Below are 18874 nucleotides of genomic sequence, written 5' to 3' on the forward strand. Positions count from 1 at the left end.
ATATTCCATTATAGGAATCCGCAGCTGTAAAAACGCAGGTGAAATCCACACAAAATTCCCAGGAAATCTGCATAAAAAACATGCAGATTTTGACCTGCGGATTCTGCCAAGAGAAGCATATTCCGAGCAGAAAATTCCGCACAGCAATCCGCAACGTGTGCACATACCCTTAGGGTGTGTTTCCACGGTCAGGAAACGCTGCATCCAGATGTAACAGCATAGTGGAGGGGATTTCATGAAATCCCGTCTCCACTATGCGATAAAACACGCAGGAGGCAGACCTGCGCAATCGGACATGTCTACTAATAAAATGACGCCAGAAGTCCCCGTCTACTGCAATTCTCGCGATAACTTGGCTTATCGCGAGAACTGCCGTGTTATCGCGAGAACTGCCGTGTACATGACCGGGGGTTATCTCTGGTCACGTACACAGTGTACATTAGATGATTGCCGGAGATCTCCGGTGGTCATCTACAAGCTCTGCTACATCTGGATGTCATGCATCCAGGTGTAGCAGAGCTGGACTCGTCGTAGGACAATCGTTATTAGGTCTACATCGAATAGGGAGTATACGGTTTGTTATTTTATTTTTCTTTCAGGAGATCGATGGCTTTGGAGCGCCCGGCCAGGGCTATCGGGGTACTCGGCACCGGGCCCGTTGATCTCAATGGGAGTTGTCACGGAAGCTGTGACCCGGTCTGTGGCCCTGGGGCTCCATGGCAAAAGGGGGTGAAAGAATAATGAAATAGAATTGATGAATAGTTCGTGACGCCACCTGTGGTGTTCGGCAAGGGAGATGTTAAGCCGACGCTGCATGCAGATCCTCTGGGACTGGTGATGTGTTGCAGCCAAGATGGTGAAGCTCCCCACAGGTGGAGCTGTAGTCCCAGGGCAGTGTAGATGTAGGGGTAGCTGAGAGGCGCAGGCAGTGTAGAAGCTGGTACCCAGATGTAGCAGTACCAGGTGTGTTGGCGCAGGAATGAATGGAGGACACCAGGGCTTGTAGTTCCAAAGCTTTACTCACAGTCTGTAGTACACACAGGTGCCTGCCTCCGTGCTGTGTCCTCCGGGTCAGGGACTCAGTCGACCTCCAGGCAAGATAGGACACTCCCTTCCAACACTCCGCCAGCATGTGCCTTTCTGAACGTCTCCTTTATAGCGCGTTTAAGTGTGAAGATCTCCTAGTACTGAGTTACACTGGAGTGCCTCCTGACAGATGTTCCCAAGAACTCTACTTGTACTGCAGACAGCTGTAGCCTGCTTCGGGGACTCCTTACTCCTGAGTCCCGGCTCACTATCAATGTTGCTGTTGTGCCCCCAAGTCTTAGATGGGAGTAGTGCATTTACAGCCCACTACTCCACCGGTGTCTGCTGCAGAACCATTAGTGTCCATACAGCCTCGGGGACCGCGCCCCGGCCTTGCGCTTAGAACTTCTAGGCAGGGTTCTTCCTCTAACCCACGTCCTCTGTTCCCTTTTACTCCTACGTTCCATACTAGTCTTTTCTTCTTATGGAAGATCAGGTTTCTGTTCAATGTCTTTCTCTTTCTTTCCTTTCCCGTGCCAGCAGACCCAGGTCACTGAGGTCTGCTGCAGCACCTCCTTCCTCCATCCCTCTCCCAGGGATCTTCTCTCCTCACTCACTGACCTCGAACTGACTGACTGAAATTCTAAACCTTCCCACTCTTTTATGTATTCAAAACTCCACCCGCCTCCCAGCACGTTTCGTGTTCCAAGCAGGGAGCCGCAATGTGGCTTTGCTGAACTACCGTGTTGTGTGGGATGCGAGTGTTGGAGTGTGGTTAGGAGCCTCCAACTCACCTGGATGGTGGGGTACCACACCTCAGGAGGAGCTGCAGTACCTCTGTGGCAACTGAACCCTCAGGGGTGCCATACTCCCCCCCGTTACACACAGCACGTCCGCGGGCTGCAAGTTAAACAGAGTTAACAATACAGGAACATACAAAATTTTGTAAAGCTGATAAACATGTCTTATACTAAACTTCCTAATATAGGAGGCACGTTTTCTTGAACGTTACAAACAAATTAACTGTCTAAATTTTAAATTATGCTACCTAATTTAAAGTGCTATATAAGCAAACTCAATATCAATTCACATTTGCTAGCAACACATCTCCTTTCCACTATCTTTCTCATTTTCCTCTTTCTGCTGTCTCTTCTAGACATAGGATGACAACCATGGATACCTGGTTCGTCACCTGTAGGTAACTTTATTCAAAGTTCTGTAAACACTCACTATTAGAGTTGAGCGACTTTTGGTTTTTTAGGGTCGCGTTTCGTTTCGTGAAACCCGACTTTTCCAAAAGTCGGGTCGAGCAAGATCGTCCGATTATAGGGAAAAGTCGGGGTCGTCCCGAAACACGAAACCCAATGTAAGTCAATGGGGAATAAAAGTCGGCAGTGAGAGGAGGACAGGAAACACACCTACAGTGCCCATTTGAATGCCAAAAGCATCAATTCTTCTTTCTTAAGCTTGTCAACCTTAATTAACTTCATAATACAAGTTACGCACTGAAAAATGGGGGTTATTTGGCTACAGACTGTGGGGGGGAGGGCTGGCTCCAGGTTTTCATGTGCCCTGGGCGAAAGAGCGCCCCTTTAACACATACCACAACTCATCATGCTCCGATACGGCAGAGAAATAGCGGTATAGTACAATGAAAAATACCTCACTTTTTACATCTCATGACGAGGCCCATCTATTTCTCCATACAGAATCATTGGTCCCATATAATGTTTGAAACAGTATATGATGAGCTCCACATAATGCTACAGTATATGTTGGTCCCCATGGATGAAGCTCTACTGTCTTATGGGCCCAAATAATGCTCCAAACATAATGGGCCCCATTTCTAATGCTCTAGTGTATAATGAGCCCTGTAAATGCTGCTCCAGTGTCTGATGTCCACCTTTGAAATGTTCCAGTGTATGGTGGGCCCCATCTATCATTCTCAGACGGTGTTAGGCCCAGTATGGATTGCACGTGATTGCACAAAGGTTAGAAAGGGTACCGTATCCCCAGATAACATGTATGGATAGCGTACACATTCAAAATATATGTCTCAGGAGGCAGGCTCAGACGGTGTTAGGCCCAGTATGGATTGCACGTGATTGCACAAAGGTTAGAAAGGGTACCGTATCCCCGAATAACATGTATGGATAGCGTACACATTCAAAATATATGTCTCAGGAGGCAGGCTCAGACGGTGTTAGGCCCAGTATGGATTGCACGTGATTGCAAAAAGGTTAGAAAGGGTACCGTATCCCCAGATAACATGTATGGATAGCGTACACATTCAAAATATATGTCTATACATCAGGAGGCAGGCTCAGACGGTGTTAGGCCCAGTATGGATTGCACGTGATTGCACAAAGGTTAGAAAGGGTACCGTTTCCCCGGATAACATGTATGGATAGCGTACACATTCAAAATATATGTCTCAGGAGGCAGGCTCAGACGGTGTTAGGCCCAGTATGGATTGCACGTGATTGCACAAAGGTTAGAAAGGGTACCGTATCCCCGGATAACATGTATGGATAGCGTACACATTCAAAATATATGTCTCAGGAGGCAGGCTCAGACGGTGTTAGGCCCAGTATGGATTGCACGTGATTGCACAAAGGTTAGAAAGGGTACCGTATCCCCGGATAACATGTATGGATAGCGTACACATTCAAAATATATGTCTATACATCAGGAGGCAGGCTCAGACGGTGTCAGGCACAGTATGGATTTAACGGCCCAGATTACACAGCGGAGGAGCAGGGAGAGGTAAAGATTGCAAATGCTGGGGCCCTGCCCAAGCAAGGGGGGCCCACTCGTGGGCGTCGGTACTGGCACTGGGCCCCTCATAGTACAGCGGTGTGTCTGACGGCGGGTGTGCACCACCACCGTCAGAGACACTTGATTGCACTATGAGGGACCCTGTGCAAGTGCCCGCGCCCAAGAGTCGGCCTACCCACCTGTCCAGGGCAACGGCACTCGCACAGTGTCGTGCGCTAGGTGGTGACCCCAGCCATGGGGGGGGAGGCAGCACAGTTAGGGAGTTTTAGAAAGTGGCATATGTTGATGTTGGACATTCAGCTGATGCAAAAGGCGAAATAGGTGAAGTACCAGGAAGAGGTGGACCTAAGCAAGCCATTTTTCTGTCACCCTATGTGTCATCAGGGGAAGGTGGGACAAAATCCTTGGAAACCCATGCGTGGTTCATTTTAATGAAGGTTAGATCATCCACATTTTGGGTTGACAGACGGGTCCTTTTTTCTGTCAGGATTGATCCAGCTGCACTGAAGACTCTTTCCGATAGCACACTTGCAGCTGGGCAAGCGAGCTCCTGTAAGGCATATTGGGCCAATTCAGGCCAGGTGTCCAGTTTAGCGGCCCAATAGTCAAAGGGGAATGACCTGTGTGGGAGAACATCGATATGGGAGGAAAAGTAGTTTGTAACCATAGTTGACAACTGCTGTCTCCTGTCACTTTCCATCGATGCAGTATTACCAGTTGTGTGAGCGGTATTTGAAAAATCAGTCTACAACATTGTCATGAAACCCCTGTCTCCAACGCCACTTCTGCTGTGTGCACCACGAACACCTCTGCCAAGCTGCCCCCGGCCCGTACGGCTCGTGTGAGAACCATCACCGCTGCTGTGTGCTGGGAATGCCTCAAGCAACCGATTTACCAGAGTTGCTTGTTTATTAGCCAATATTAGGTCAAGGTTCTCCTGTGGCATGATGTTTTGTAATTTGCCTTTATAGCGTGGATCCAGGATGCTGGCCAACCAGTAGTCGTCATCGTTCATCATTTTGGCAATGCGGGGGTCCCTTTTTAGGATCCGCAAGGCATAATCTGACATGTGGGCCAATGTTCCCGGTGTCAATGATGCACTGCGAGTGCTGGGTGGAGGAGCACTTTCTGGCAAATCCACATCCCTCCAGTCACGCACAAACCCTGTACCAGACCTTGCCACGCCAACATTTTCACTTGCCCCACGAGATGCATCCTCCTCCCCTAAGTAATCATCCCCATCATCCTCCTCCTCCTCCTCTTCTTCCTCCACCTCGTCCAGGAGAGGTCCCTGAGCAGACAATGGCTGAATGTCATCACGGATTCCCTCCTCCTCTTCCTCCTCATCAACATTGGCTGCAGACGCCTGCTCCTTAAGGTGCGTCAAAGTTTGCATGAGCAGACGCATAAGTGGGATGCTCATGCTTAGGATGGCGTCGTCTGCGCTTACCAGCCGTGTGCATTCCTCAAAACACTGAAGGACTTTACAAAGGTCTTTCAGCTTCGACCACTGCACGCCTGTCAACTCCATGTCTGCTCTCAAAGTGCCTGGCCGTGTATCCTCCCACAAATGCATTATGGCCTGCCTCTGCTCGCACAGCCGCGCCACCATGTGCAGGGTGGAGTTCCACCTTGTTGCAATGTCGATAATGAGGCGGTGGTTGGGAAGGTGGAGCAATCGCTGCAGCTTCTGCATACGAACGGAGTGTACAGGCGACCGGCGGATGTGCGCGCACAGTCTTCGCACCTTCTGGAGCAGGGCTGTTAACTCCGGATAATTTTTGAGGAAGCACTGCACCACCAGGTTCAAGGTGTGAGCCAAGCAAGGTATGTGGCTGAGTTTTGAAAGGGCTATGGCTGCCACAAAATTACGGCCGTTATCACTAACTACCTTGCCTGCCTCAAGATGTACACTGCCCAGCCATGACTCAGTTTGTCGCTTCAAGTACTCGGCCAGCACCTCGGCGGTGTGTCTGTCGCCCAAACACATCATCTGCAACACAGCCTGCTGACGCTTTCCACTAGCTGCTCGATAGGGGGACACATCGTGTGCAACAGTGGCAGCTGCAGATGGAGTGCTCGTACGACTGCGCTCTGTGGACGAGCTTTCGCTTCTGGAGGAGGAGGAGGAGGGTCGAACGCCTACAGCCAACTGTTTCCTATACCGTGGGCTAGGCAGCACTGTCCCACCACCGCTGTCCCCTGTGGACCCTGCATCCACCACATTAACCCAGTGCGCAGTGATGGACACGTAACGGCCCTGGCCATGCCGACTGGACCATGCATCAGTTGTGAGGTGCACCTTCCGCTCACTGACTGCTTGAGTGCATGGACAATGCGGTCTTTCACATGATGGTGGAGGGCTGGGATGGCTTTGCGAGAGAAGAAGTGGCGACTGGGTAGGTCATAGCGTGGTACTGCATAGGCCATGAGTTCGCGGAAAGCTGTGCTTTCCACCAACCGAAAGGGCATCATCTCAAACGAGATTAGTTTGGCAATGTGGGCGTTCAAACCCAGTGTACGCGGATGAGAGACTGAGTACTTTCTTGACCTACTCATAGTGTCTGGGAGGGTGAGCTGGACTTGAGAGCTGCATATGGTGGAAGTAGCGGTGGACAGGGCGGACTGAGAGAGGGTTGATGATGGTGATGGAGTTGGTGTTCTTTCTGATGGCCTAGAATCAGTCTTTCGTTGATATAACAGTGGGATTCCCTGACTGCTGTGGTCTTGCAACGACACCTCAACATTTGCTGCTGTGCTAACCGGTGGGCTTACAGTGGGGGAAACAATGTAGCGTTGCTGACTACCTTCGTTGTGATCAGTTGCACATGTGGCACTTGAGGTTTGGTGTTGTGTCCACGCTTGCAAGTGCATGCTGGTTAAATGTCTAAGCATGCAACTGGTATTCAAATTTTTCAGATTTTTCCCTTTGCGCACTTCTTACAGATAACCTTGGCCTGATCATGAGGATTTTGTTCAAAAAAGTGCCACACTGCACTCTTCCTACTTTGGCAGACATTTTGCGGCCTAGCACGCTGTGATCTTTTGACCCTCTGGACAAGCTGTCCAGCAACTCTTTTGATGTTTGGAACCTGTCTTTGGAGTGCTCCGGGCCTGCCAGATAACAGCTGTTGCGATGTCGATGTCTGCTGTGGATGCTCCTCATCTGAGCTATTGGAAGCAGCACCCTCTTCCCCCAATGGATGCCAATCTGGGTCAACAACTGGGTCATCCATCACCTCCTCTTCTATGTCATGTGCACCTTCCTCTGTGTCACCGTGTATGGTGGTATAGTGTGCGGGAAGGGGCACCTGAGTCTCATCAGGGTCAGAATCTGGCTCTGTACACTGCGAGGACAATGTAGTGCTCTGAGTGAATGTACCAGCAGAATCATCCATCAGCGGCTGTGCATCAGTGCACTCCATGTCAGATTCATCTTGGCCTGGGTAATCCACCATTTCACTTGATAATCCAGGCATGGTATGTGAAAAAAGCTCCATGGAGTAATCAGTAGTATGGCCTGCGTCATCCTTCAATCTTGGTTGGGGTGAAGGACACAAGGAAAGGTGTGGTTCATGAACATGAGCCTCCAATGACGACTCAGTGCTTTTACTTTTTACAACTGAAGAAGAGGAGGCGATAGAGCTGGAGGCTGAGTCAGCAATGTAAGACAAAACTTTTTCCTGATGCTCTGGCTTTAAAAGCGGTTTGCCAACTCCTAGAAAACTAAGCGTTCGAGGCCTTATGTAGCCAGACGATGACGCAGGGTCAGCACCTCCTGCATTCGGTCCTATTTTGCTCTTGCCACTACCTTCAGATCCACCACCAACACCATCATTACCAGCTGCCAACCCCCGCCCAATTCCACTGCCTCTTCCACCAGCCTTCCTCATTTTTGGTAGAAATGTAGACAAAATCCAACAAACTATATAGTAATGTAAAACAAGGTACAAGGTGTCTATAGGACAGGGGAGATTTTGAATTTCTGCAGACACTTGTGGACACTGGACACTTTTGGATTGTGTGAGGCCCACTGATATCTGAGCGCTATGTGACAGGCTCGATGGCACAGCTGTGACAAAAGTGACTAGAGGATGATAGGAACTGAAGGAGTTAAATTGAGTTCTGTCTATGTTGCATTCTCTTGTTTAAAACCTTATCTGTTCTTCGAGGAGATGTCTCAGACATCTCCCTTGTGAACCAAGGTCAAATACCTCTGCTTTTTAGCCTACATAACTTTCTTTGTAGAAAACAAGTTGTGAAATCATTTTTTATACTGCGCATGTCTTTAAATGTTTAAATTCTTTACTATAAAAGACGGAAGCCTAACTGATAAGCCAGAGGCGTCTTGGCAGGCATCCCGAGTGGTATTATACAGCTTGTGTCTGTGTTATCCTTCTCGACGGAGCAATCAATTAGAGACATATGATGCCTCACACCTAAGAACATCGGTCCTTCAGATGAAAGAGATATCTGATGGATCCCGACAGTTTCCTGGCGCCCGAAACAGGGACCTGATATAGGCACCTCTCCAAGACTACCCGATCTACAGACCACTCCAGTTACTGATGAAATTGTGAACAGCAGACCTAAACACCTGGCCAGGTAAGAGATCAATTTTTCTCTTCTCTGCTCTTCATAATCTATCATTATAACTAAGGTCCGTATAAAGGGGAATCTAGTAGAGGAGGGGGCCGTAAAATCAGGTCCATATAAGAACTCTGAGGAAATCGGGTGTGACACGCATATGTAATTTCTGCTCGAATGAGAGGTTACTGTAGGTTCTGTCTGTGCACAGCTATTTTTAGAAAAAGAGCTGATGCAAATCAAAATGGGAGAGGTCTGACATTACGGAATATAAGGCTGGGTGAACAGTTCATACTGCGCAGCCCGGACGGACAAGTTTTTCACAATAGACGATTCCGCACTAGAAATAGAGGAGGTTGTTGAGTGACTGCCTTGATTTGAAGGACTGTGAAAAGTAGACAAATAAGCTGCACAGTAGGTATTCGTTCAAAGAGTGGTGATATTGCCTAACTGGGTCATGTGACAGCGTCCTTTCGGGGAGGTCACCGCCTAAGCTTAAATCAACACCCTTTACGAATAAACCTTGTGACAGATAAGAGTGTGACCGAATGAACACAGGACCGTGAAATGAGCCTGTGACAGGATATGACTGAAGAACCCCAGTAGATGGACACTTTATTTACAATCCTGTGTGTTGTGGGAGTATTTCTGTTCGGATGCTACATAGCATATAAGTACACGAAACACGTAGTACACCGAGGAACAGACACTCCATTTAGCCTGTTAGCACCTTAGGAAGAAGGTAACGAGGTATAGTAGAGCCTAGTCTTGAGCTTACCCAATACACCACCTAAGGCAGGGGACTAACAGGAAGACAACAAGAGAAACAGGATAAGAATAAAAGATAAAATGGGGAACAGTCAGGGAAAGACACCTGAAGAAGGAAATCGGTTATGTGATATAATTGAGGATAGATATGGAAGTAGTGCAGCAAAGAACCTGGAAAAAGTATTAATCAAATCCAAAGTGCAAGATAGGCAGGCTGTGTGAATCCTTGTATATATGTCTATGAGAACCTCTGAATAAGATGAGAGATGAGTAATTGAGTATAAAAAAAAAAAAAAAATCAGTGAATGAGCACGTATGAATGAATCATCACACATCATTTTTGTGTCAAGAGATTTGTGACCTTTCTAGTTGTGGTGGAATCCCGGACAGATGCGTTATAGATATTTCAAATCTACATCTGAGACTGAATGAATTGAGTAATGATATAGGTCGTGTTATATGTGGCATTACATTGTAAAGTTTCCTGAATGCATTTGGCCAGAAAAAGGGCAAGGCATGGTTAATCTCATTATACAGTTATCTGCCCTTACAGTGAAATCCCGTGATTTTGAGTTTCTTTGTAGAAATTGATTTTGATAAGTCTAAAGAACTACAGAATTCTGTGAAGGACGACGCTGCATTCTGATGGGAGGGGGGAATGATACCGCTGCGCAGTTTTTCTTCTCCCTTCGCTCTTATCTCTGCTGAGTGTGAGCTGTGCTCAAAATTCTCTGTAATTCTATCCGTAAGGTACACGCCGAAAGATTTGTGCATTTTAAAGCAACAGTACTTAATTGAAGATTGGAAGTTAAAAGTAAGATATGGTGCCTAATTTAGAAGGGAATTGTAAGTGATTGCTTGGTCATTAATGTGTTTGAACCTGCTTCTAGTTGTGTGATTGATTTGTATAGCAAATTGTGTCAAATTACAAGAGACAGAGAAGGAAGGAAGCAGTAAAACAAGTGGGACAAATATTGAAAAAGGCAAAAATACCAGAGTGTGAATGTTTGGATGTACAAAAAGGCACAGACAAGGGAAGAAAATAGCAAGTGAATAAATGATGCTTGAGAATGTGCAGCAGTGTGGAAGGTGTATTATGAATGTTTGATTGACAAAGTGTAACCAGAGACCCAGACAAAACAGATGGACTTGTAAACACTGTGGTCAGACTCAGACAAATCCAGACTGAATAGCTACTTGTGTGACCTGTGCTACTGACCTAAGAGAATTGCACTAAATCCTATCCAGACAAGATCATAAGAAGCTGACATAATAGTGTGGATAGTGGGTAGTGGGGACATTGGCCCTTGAGGAGTAAGCTGACAGTAGACATCAGACGACCAACCCCATCAGGACCTAGAAGTGTGACAAAGAATCCGGCTTGGGGCATGGATGATAAATCTGCACGATCTGGGGAGACGTACTGTGAGTCACTAAGACAATGGGCTGCAGTGGAACAATCAGAGCAGTCCGTACTCCTGACTAATGTGACACAGCAAAGAGGAGAGAGAGTAGAGATATACCTTGGACGGTTACAGCTGAAATGGGCAGACATGGGGTACATTTGCATAAATCCACTTGATGTTAGAATACTGGTGAATGCATTCATTGACGGTATGAACAAAGACTTACGAGACGCAGTACAGACAGCCAGACCTGAATGGAGACATGTAGATCCGAAAGACCTCCTTAAGATAGCTAAAGAAATTGAGCAAACAAGGACAATAAAACGACCTGTCATGTATGCTGGAGCACAAGGAAAAAAGTGGAGACGTAATAGGGAAGACATGTGAGATGACACTGACGTTTCTTTTGACAATCTATTCCCCACATGACATCCATGCCATACTCCTACAAGTTCAACCAAAACATCTGTCTATGGCCAGACAGCTCCGACTTGAGTGTGCTCTACTAATTCCTGAGTATGTCACTCCTCAAAAGATGTAACGTTCTGAATCCAGCCACCCTCCTGCCTGTGGATTCAGAAAAGGGGGAATTGGTGACCGTATTGGCAAGTGAGGAAGGATACTTTGACATGACGCATGAACATGTCTGCATAGAACTGATGAGTCAGGAGACAGTTGGGTTTGCACACATTCATGAAAAACCTGTTCCTAATGCAGACTTTGAGTTTCTTTTTTGTAGATGGCTCCAGATACCACCAGGATGGACGATTCTACACTGGATATGCAGTAGTATCCTCACATGAGGTAATCCGAGCGGAACCACTCTCTCCTCACATGTCGGCGCAGGAGGCAGAGTTGAAGGCACTCACTGAGGCGTGTAGAGCCGCTGCAGGTAAAGTCGCTAATATTTTCACAGATTCGAAGCCCATTAAAAATGCAGAGCTGGTGAAACAATTGATGGAGGCATTGATGTTACCAGTCCAGGTTGGCATTGTCAAGGTAAAAGCACACACAAAGGTGACTCCGTGGAGATAGAGGGCAATAGAAGGGCGAACGAGGCTGCTAAAATAGCACAAGGCGGCCTAGAGAGAGCAGTGGACGGTGGCGGGGAGTCAGCGTATTCCAGCCACATTGGGTCTAGATGTCCTGAAATCCCTCCAGCAAAAGGCTGCCCAAACAGAGAAGGTACATCGGGGGAGACTGGGAGCTGAGCTGAACTCAAATGGAGTATGGGAGAATAAGGATAAAATGTGCCCACCAAAGTCCCTGTTCCCAATCATGGCGCAAGCAGCACATGGCCCCAATCACACCTCAAAAAGTCACATGTGTGCCATGGTAGATGCCTTCTGGATCGCTCCTGGCTTCAGTTGCGCAGCCGCGAAACTTGTACAATCATGCCTCATCTGTGCACAGCACAACCCAGGTAAAACAGTAAAAGTCCCTAAGAAAGCGACACCTAGGCCTCTCTACCCGTTTCAGAGACGGCAGATTGACGACATACAGCTACCAAGGTAGGAGTGTATGCAAATATCCTAGTATGTGTAGATCTCTTCTCTGGATGGCCAGAGGCCTACCCGGTGAAAACGGCTACAGCTCGAGCCACTGCAAAGACACTGGTGATGGAACTAGTACCACGATTCGGTGTCCCTGAAACAATTGAATCAGACAGAGGTACACACTTTACTGCTGAGGTAATGCAAAATGTAATGCAAATGATAGGTGTAGAACAAGCATTTCATACACCCTACCACCCACAGAGTTCAGGGAAGGTAGAGAGAATGAACGGGACACTAAAATTGAAAATACAGAAAACCATGGAACAAACCCATAAACCATGGCCAGAGTGTCTCCCATTAGCATTATTCTCAGTAAGGTACACACCCACGGGGAAAACTAAACTGTCACCCTTCGAGATACTGTTTGGAAGACCACCGAACACAGGGTTGTACTACCCACAGGTCTTAACACTCAATGTGGATAATTTGACAAGTTATGTAATCCAGTTGCAAAAGCATTTAACTCAAATGCATTCTCTAGTTTTCTCTTCCATTCCAGATCCAGATAGTGTGGAAGGAACTCATTGTCTACAACCTGGTGATTACGTATATGTCAAGAAACACTCCAGAAAGACCCTTGAACCCCGATATCAAGGACCTTACCAAGTACTCCTAACAACGCCTACTTCTGTTAAGTTGGAAGGACGACCAACCTGGATCCACGCATCGCATTGCAAACTAGCCACAGGAATTAACAAAGCATAAGAGTGCATAATGTTTTGGTTTGGTTTTGTTGCATTATCTGTAATAATGGTAGCTGCGTGGGACAATCTAAATTCTCCAATGTCCTTGAATAATAAGTTTATACAACATCATGAAAAATTACTGAATGATTGGTCAAATCATTTGCTGGATCTGCACACATTCACCAGTATCAGCCACTAGTATTCCGTTCCTTGTTATTCCTGTGCCACCCGAGGAATTATTTGCCTGGACCAGTTGTTCTGATACACTTGCTAATAATGCCACAAATAATGTGAAGTTATGGAACACAACTGTTGGAATACCTATTGTGGGATGGGTAGGATACCCTTGGTGGCAGGGTAATCTTTCAGGAGGTAATACATACCTTCAATATCTGGCATATAAAGGGGGGGCTTGGGTACCCAGGAATAGAACTCGATTAACCTACCTGGGGCAAATTCCAATGTATGGCCTACAAGTTAGTTTTAATGTAACTTCCCACTCTACTGATGCCTTCAAACCAATACTGCTAGAAAGAAGGTTGCATAACACGTCCTGGGAGTATTCCAATTTATTTCCCCAGGGCAATAATGAAACTTGTTTTAATATTTCAGGTACTATACCTTGCAACGAGTCATCTGGATATGAGAAAGGAACTCCCACCTGTGGAAATCCCGATGTAGGGTAGTGTAGCCCTTTAGGACAACTTCCAAATTGGTGTATGCTTCAGAATGTATCTGCGTTCATAGATTTAGTTCATAGACTGGTATTACAACATTCAGCCCTATGGGACCTACCTAGTGACATGTACTGGGTATGTGGAGACAATGCATATAAATGGTTGCCAGTAGGGGTAAAAGGTGCTTGTACTCTGGGTCGTTTGACTCCAGCTACCTTTGTTATTCCGAATGACCAGTTGAATACTCAGAGCATACCTAAACACACGTTGTACAAAAGAGCTGCTGACAATACACCTCGCCTCTCTGGGAGACCACATATAGTGCAGATGAGTGTGGCTAATAAAATTGTTAGCTCTATTTTTATTTATCCTATGATCACTCAAATGTGGGATAAATTAGTCAGGGCTACAGATTACTTAGATGACCAAATATGGGATATATTGGATATATTGAACACCACCGTTGCTGTCCAAAATCAGCTTATCATAGTCACTAATCAGCATACCATAGTATTAGATTATTTAACTGCAGCGCAAGGAGGTATGTGTCAAGTCATCGGACCAGCTTGCTGTCATTATATAGATCCCAACAGCATTATAAAGTTAAAATTGAAAATAGAGGATGTTCAAAAACTTAGAGATCAGTACGATAAAGACAATGATCGTACTAAGGATAGTTGGTGGTCAGATACATTCTCCTTTCTTAATCCAGCTAATTGGTTTAAGGGTATTGGAGGCTGGATAACTGGGATTATACTAAGTCTATTACGTATTGTTGTTTGTATCTTCGTAATATATGTGCTATTGAAACTTGTTTTTTGGTGTATCTCTGTATGCAAGAAAAGATGTAGAAATAGATAAGGAAGTTTGACTGTAAACAACAAGAATTTAACTATTATTCCTTTGAGTCCTAGATTGACATCTCATTTCTGGCATGAAGGAGCGTACTCTTGCAATGATGGACGTGGCTTCAGTATCTGGGGGATGGAGAAGGTAGAAGACCTGTCTCCCTTGGGCAACCCGTCGGCCTGGGATAGTACCTGGTGAACGAGCCACTATCCGCTGTTGTTGCAGGATCCAGTGTTCCAGATTGTGGAAAATGAAGATGTCAAAGGGGGGAAATGATAGGAACTGAAGGAGTTAAATTGAGTTCTGTCTATTTTGCATTCTCTTGTTTAAAACCTTATCTGTTCTTCGAGGAGATGTCTCAGACATCTCCCTTGTGAACCAAGGTCAAATACCTCTGCTTTTTAGCCTACATAACTTTCTTTGTAGAAAACAAGTTGTGAAATCATTTTTTATACTGCGCATGTCTTTAAATGTTTAAATTCTTTACTATAAAAGACGGAAGCCTAACTGATAAGCCAGAGGCGTCTTGGCAGGCATCCCGAGTGGTATTATACAGCTTGTGTCTGTGTTATCCTTCTCGACGGAGCAATCAATTAGAGACATATGATGCCTCACACCTAAGAACATCGGTCCTTCAGATGAAAGAGATATCTGAGGGATCCCGACAAGGATAAGGGAGATTTTGAATCTCTGCACACACTTTTGGACACTGGATGGACACTTTTGGATTGTGTGAGGCCCACTGATATCTGAGCGCTATGTGACAGGCTCGATGGCACAGCTGTGACCAAAGTGACTAGAGGATAAGGGAGATTTTGAATCTCTGCACACACTTTTGGACACTGGACACTTTTGGATTGTGTGAGGCCCAATGAATATCTGAGCGCTATGTGACAGGCTCGATGGCACAGCTGTGACAAAAGTGACTAGAGGATAAGGGAGATTTTGAATCTCTGCACACACTTTTGGACACTGGATGGACACTTTTGGATTGTGTGAGGCCCACTGATATCTGAGCGCTATGTGACAGGCTCGATGGCACAGCTGTGACCAAAGTGACTAGAGGATAAGGGAGATTTTGAATCTCTGCACACACTTTTGGACACTGGATGGACACTTTTGGATTGTGTGAGGCCCACTGATATCTGAGCGCTATGTGACAGGCTCGATGGCACAGCTGTGACCAAAGTGACTAGAGGATAAGGGAGATTTTGAATCTCTGCACACACTTTTGGACACTGGATGGACACTTTTGGATTGTGTGAGGCCCACTGATATCTGAGCGCTATGTGACAGGCTCGATGGCACAGCTGTGACCAAAGTGACTAGAGGATAAGGGAGATTTTGAATCTCTGCACACACTTTTGGACACTGGACACTTTTGGATTGTGTGAGGCCCACTGATATCTGAGCGCTATGTGACAGGCTCGATGGCACAGCTGTGACCAAAGTGACTAGAGGATAAGGGAGATTTTGAATCTCTGCACACACTTTTGGACACTGGACACTTTTGGATTGTGTGAGGCCCAATGAATATCTGAGCGCTATGTGACAGGCTCGATGGCACAGCTGTGACAAAAGTGACTAGAGGATAAGGGAGATTTTGAATCTCTGCACACACTTTTGGACACTGGATGGACACTTTTGGATTGTGTGAGGCCCACTGATATCTGAGCGCTATGTGACAGGCTCGATGGCACAGCTGTGACCAAAGTGACTAGAGGATAAGGGAGATTTTGAATCTCTGCACACACTTTTGGACACTGGACACTTTTGGATTGTGTGAGGCCCAATGAATATCTGAGCGCTATGTGACAGGCTCGATGGCACAGCTGTGACCAAAGTGACTAGAGGATAAGGGAGATTTTGAATCTCTGCACACACTTTTGGACACTGGACACTTTTGGATTGTGTGAGGCCCAATGAATATCTGAGCACTATGTGACAGGCTCGATGGCACAGCTGTGACAAAAGTGACTAGAGGATAAGGGAGATTGGATTGCTTTTAAAAAAGCAGTTTGCGGAGCAGTGGGTAAACAGCAATGCAGGAATGTCAGGAAGCCTTAGAAGGCAGCCCAACAACCAACACCACTGATACACCACTATATAGCCTCCCCTTGCACTGCACACACAGTGACTGTTGTGTTGTGCAGGCCAAATTGCTAGCAGCAGAAGCAGTTTTTTTGTCTTCTCAGCAGGACAAAAAAAAAAAATTGGGATTGCTTTTAAAAAAGCAGTTTGCGGAGCAGTGGGTAAACAGCAATGCAGGAATGTCAGGAAGCCTTAGAAGGCAGCCCAACAACCAACACCACTGATACACCACTATATAGCCTCCCCTTGCACTGCACACACAGTGACTGGTGTGTTGTGCAGGCCAAATCGCTAGCAGCAGAAGCAGTTTTTTTGTCTTCTTCCCTGCCTAACGCTCTCCCTACAGAATCAGCAGCAACCTCTCCCTATACTAAGATCGGCAGAAGTAAGATGGCGGTCGGCGTGCACGCCCTTTTATACCCCCTGTGACGCCCACCAAAGCAAGCCAATCACTTGCATGCCCTTCTGAAAGATGGTGGTGACCCGTGCCTATGTCATCACGTTGCCCACAGTGTCAGTGGATCCTGATTGGCTGAAAAAGAGCGCAAAACAAACTTTTGAAACGTGACTTTGGCGCGTAAGTCGCCGACCTCGTGGCCGACCTCATCCTAGGGTCGGGTTTCGTTTCATGAAACCCGACTTTGCCAAAAGTCGGCGACTTTTGAATTTTTTCGACTCGTTTCGCTCAACTCTACTCACTATGTCTTTTTCTCAAGATACTTCCATAAAATCTGTCATCAGGAAATAACATTAAGCATTATCATTAAGTGCAAAAGTAGACACTGGTCCGGCCATCGTGTCTGGAAATGTCCCTATAACGAGGTAGGTCTTCTTTTACGAAGAGAGTCCTATGTAAAACCAAGAGAGAGCACCTAAAGAGGTGCAAATTATGTACAATAACAGTTCTGGACCATTCAGCGTTCATGATCTCCACAGCTCAAATGTGAAGGCCGCCAATACAACTGGGCAACACTGGAAGAACAGAACATGATAGCCAAAAAATAGAAAACTGGTACAAAAATAGGAAACAAAGCACAACTGTGCAAATACCCTCCTGGGTAACGAGAGTTAAAGTGAAGAGCGTTTTAACTAGTGATTGTCCCCTCCTGGGGTTTCTGGACTGGAACTGCTTCCAGGGGTGAAGCTTTGGGTGTCTTCATCTTGTTGCTGGTTGCTTGCCACATGGCATGGTTGTGGCAGCTGGTGTGATTGCCGCCTAGGGTCTTGTAGCTGTGGTAAAGGGAACCCATGATGCATACCGATACCCATCAACTGTTCCTCATGGGTGGGTGGCTCTGTTGCTTTGGTGCGTGGCCTAGCACCGAGGGATGCCGCAGCTTGTTGGCACTGATAGGCGACTACATGGGGACTCGGCAGCCAAGGAATCCCGAGGTCACTATCCCAAAGCGACCTAGACTCCTCCAATCCCCGAAGATGCCGAATCGTGCGTGCCTGTTCCAGCCATATCCTTCTCAGTAAGGACCTCTTCCACCTCCCCAATTCCGACAGTCTAGTGCCCCCAGCTGACTTTTCCAACTGCCCCATTTCGAGTTTCCGCAAGCCAGCCTCTGATAACGTGAATCCGGGGGGCAACCTGTTAGGAGGGCCGGGGTATATACCTGGTGCCTCCTGGCGGTACGGCCTCGGCTCCCGTGCAGGTTGAAGCTGGCCGGTGGCAGCAGACCGCGGTAGAGTGGATGGTGGCTCCGGGCCTACGGGGACCTCTGGTGGGACCTGCTCAGCCGCGTCAGGTCCAGGCGGGACCTCCTCTTCCTCCGCTTCGGCTCCCAGGGCCTCATGCAATTCCTCCTGTGGCGGCAGCGAAGGGGCTCCGGATGCTGCCGGTGGTGTGATGGCGGCTGCAGGCTCCGTGGAGTCTGCCTGGGGAAGCTCCAGTGCAGCAGCGGCGGTTACCGCAGGTGTAGGCCCAGGGCCGGACTGGGACTAAAATTCAGCCCTGGCATTTGAAGTTACACAGGCCCACTAGTCACATGGTGACTATATAATATCTTTGTACACTTGTAGGTTACAAGAAGTGAGAGAAGATTAACACGACTATATAACATGTAGTCAGAGCTGTGCCCAGTATTTCAGCTCAGTCCTATTTATTGCTTCTAGGTACAGTACTCCTCCCAAATCTCTGTCCCCTTTTGTACGCACGGTGACAGAATTCCTGGCAGAACTGCTCTCTATTGGGCAACCAGACCCCCTGGTCACAGCCACCCCTATCATACCTCCCAACTTTTGAAGAAGGGAAAGATGGACAAACACTGCGGCGCGCGCAGCTGCAAATTTTGGCCACGCCCAGCCACACCCATTTCACAACTAGTCACACCCATGTCCACACCTAATCACACCCATTTAGCACTGCTGATCACACTGACTGGTACTGAGGGCACAGTGGCTGGCATTATGGGCACACTGACTGGCACTAAGGAAGAGAGAAAACA

The 18874-nt window shown here is 47.0% G+C and overlaps 1 long non-coding RNA gene across 1 annotated transcript; it reads left to right on the top strand.

Moving 5' to 3' along the window:
- The first annotated feature begins 10529 nt into the window (after nucleotides 1-10529).
- On the top strand, nucleotides 10530-14886 carry LOC141098765 (uncharacterized). Its single transcript, XR_012234351.1, has 2 exons — nucleotides 10530-12828; nucleotides 13420-14886. It is a non-coding gene; the product is annotated as an uncharacterized lncRNA (long non-coding RNA).
- Nucleotides 14887-18874: the final 3988 nt, after the last annotated feature.

Source organism: Dendrobates tinctorius, unplaced genomic scaffold (assembly GCF_039654945.1).
Source record: "Dendrobates tinctorius isolate UK_male_01 unplaced genomic scaffold, ASM3965494v1 ptg000095l, whole genome shotgun sequence".
Taxonomy (NCBI): Eukaryota; Metazoa; Chordata; class Amphibia; order Anura; family Dendrobatidae; genus Dendrobates; species Dendrobates tinctorius.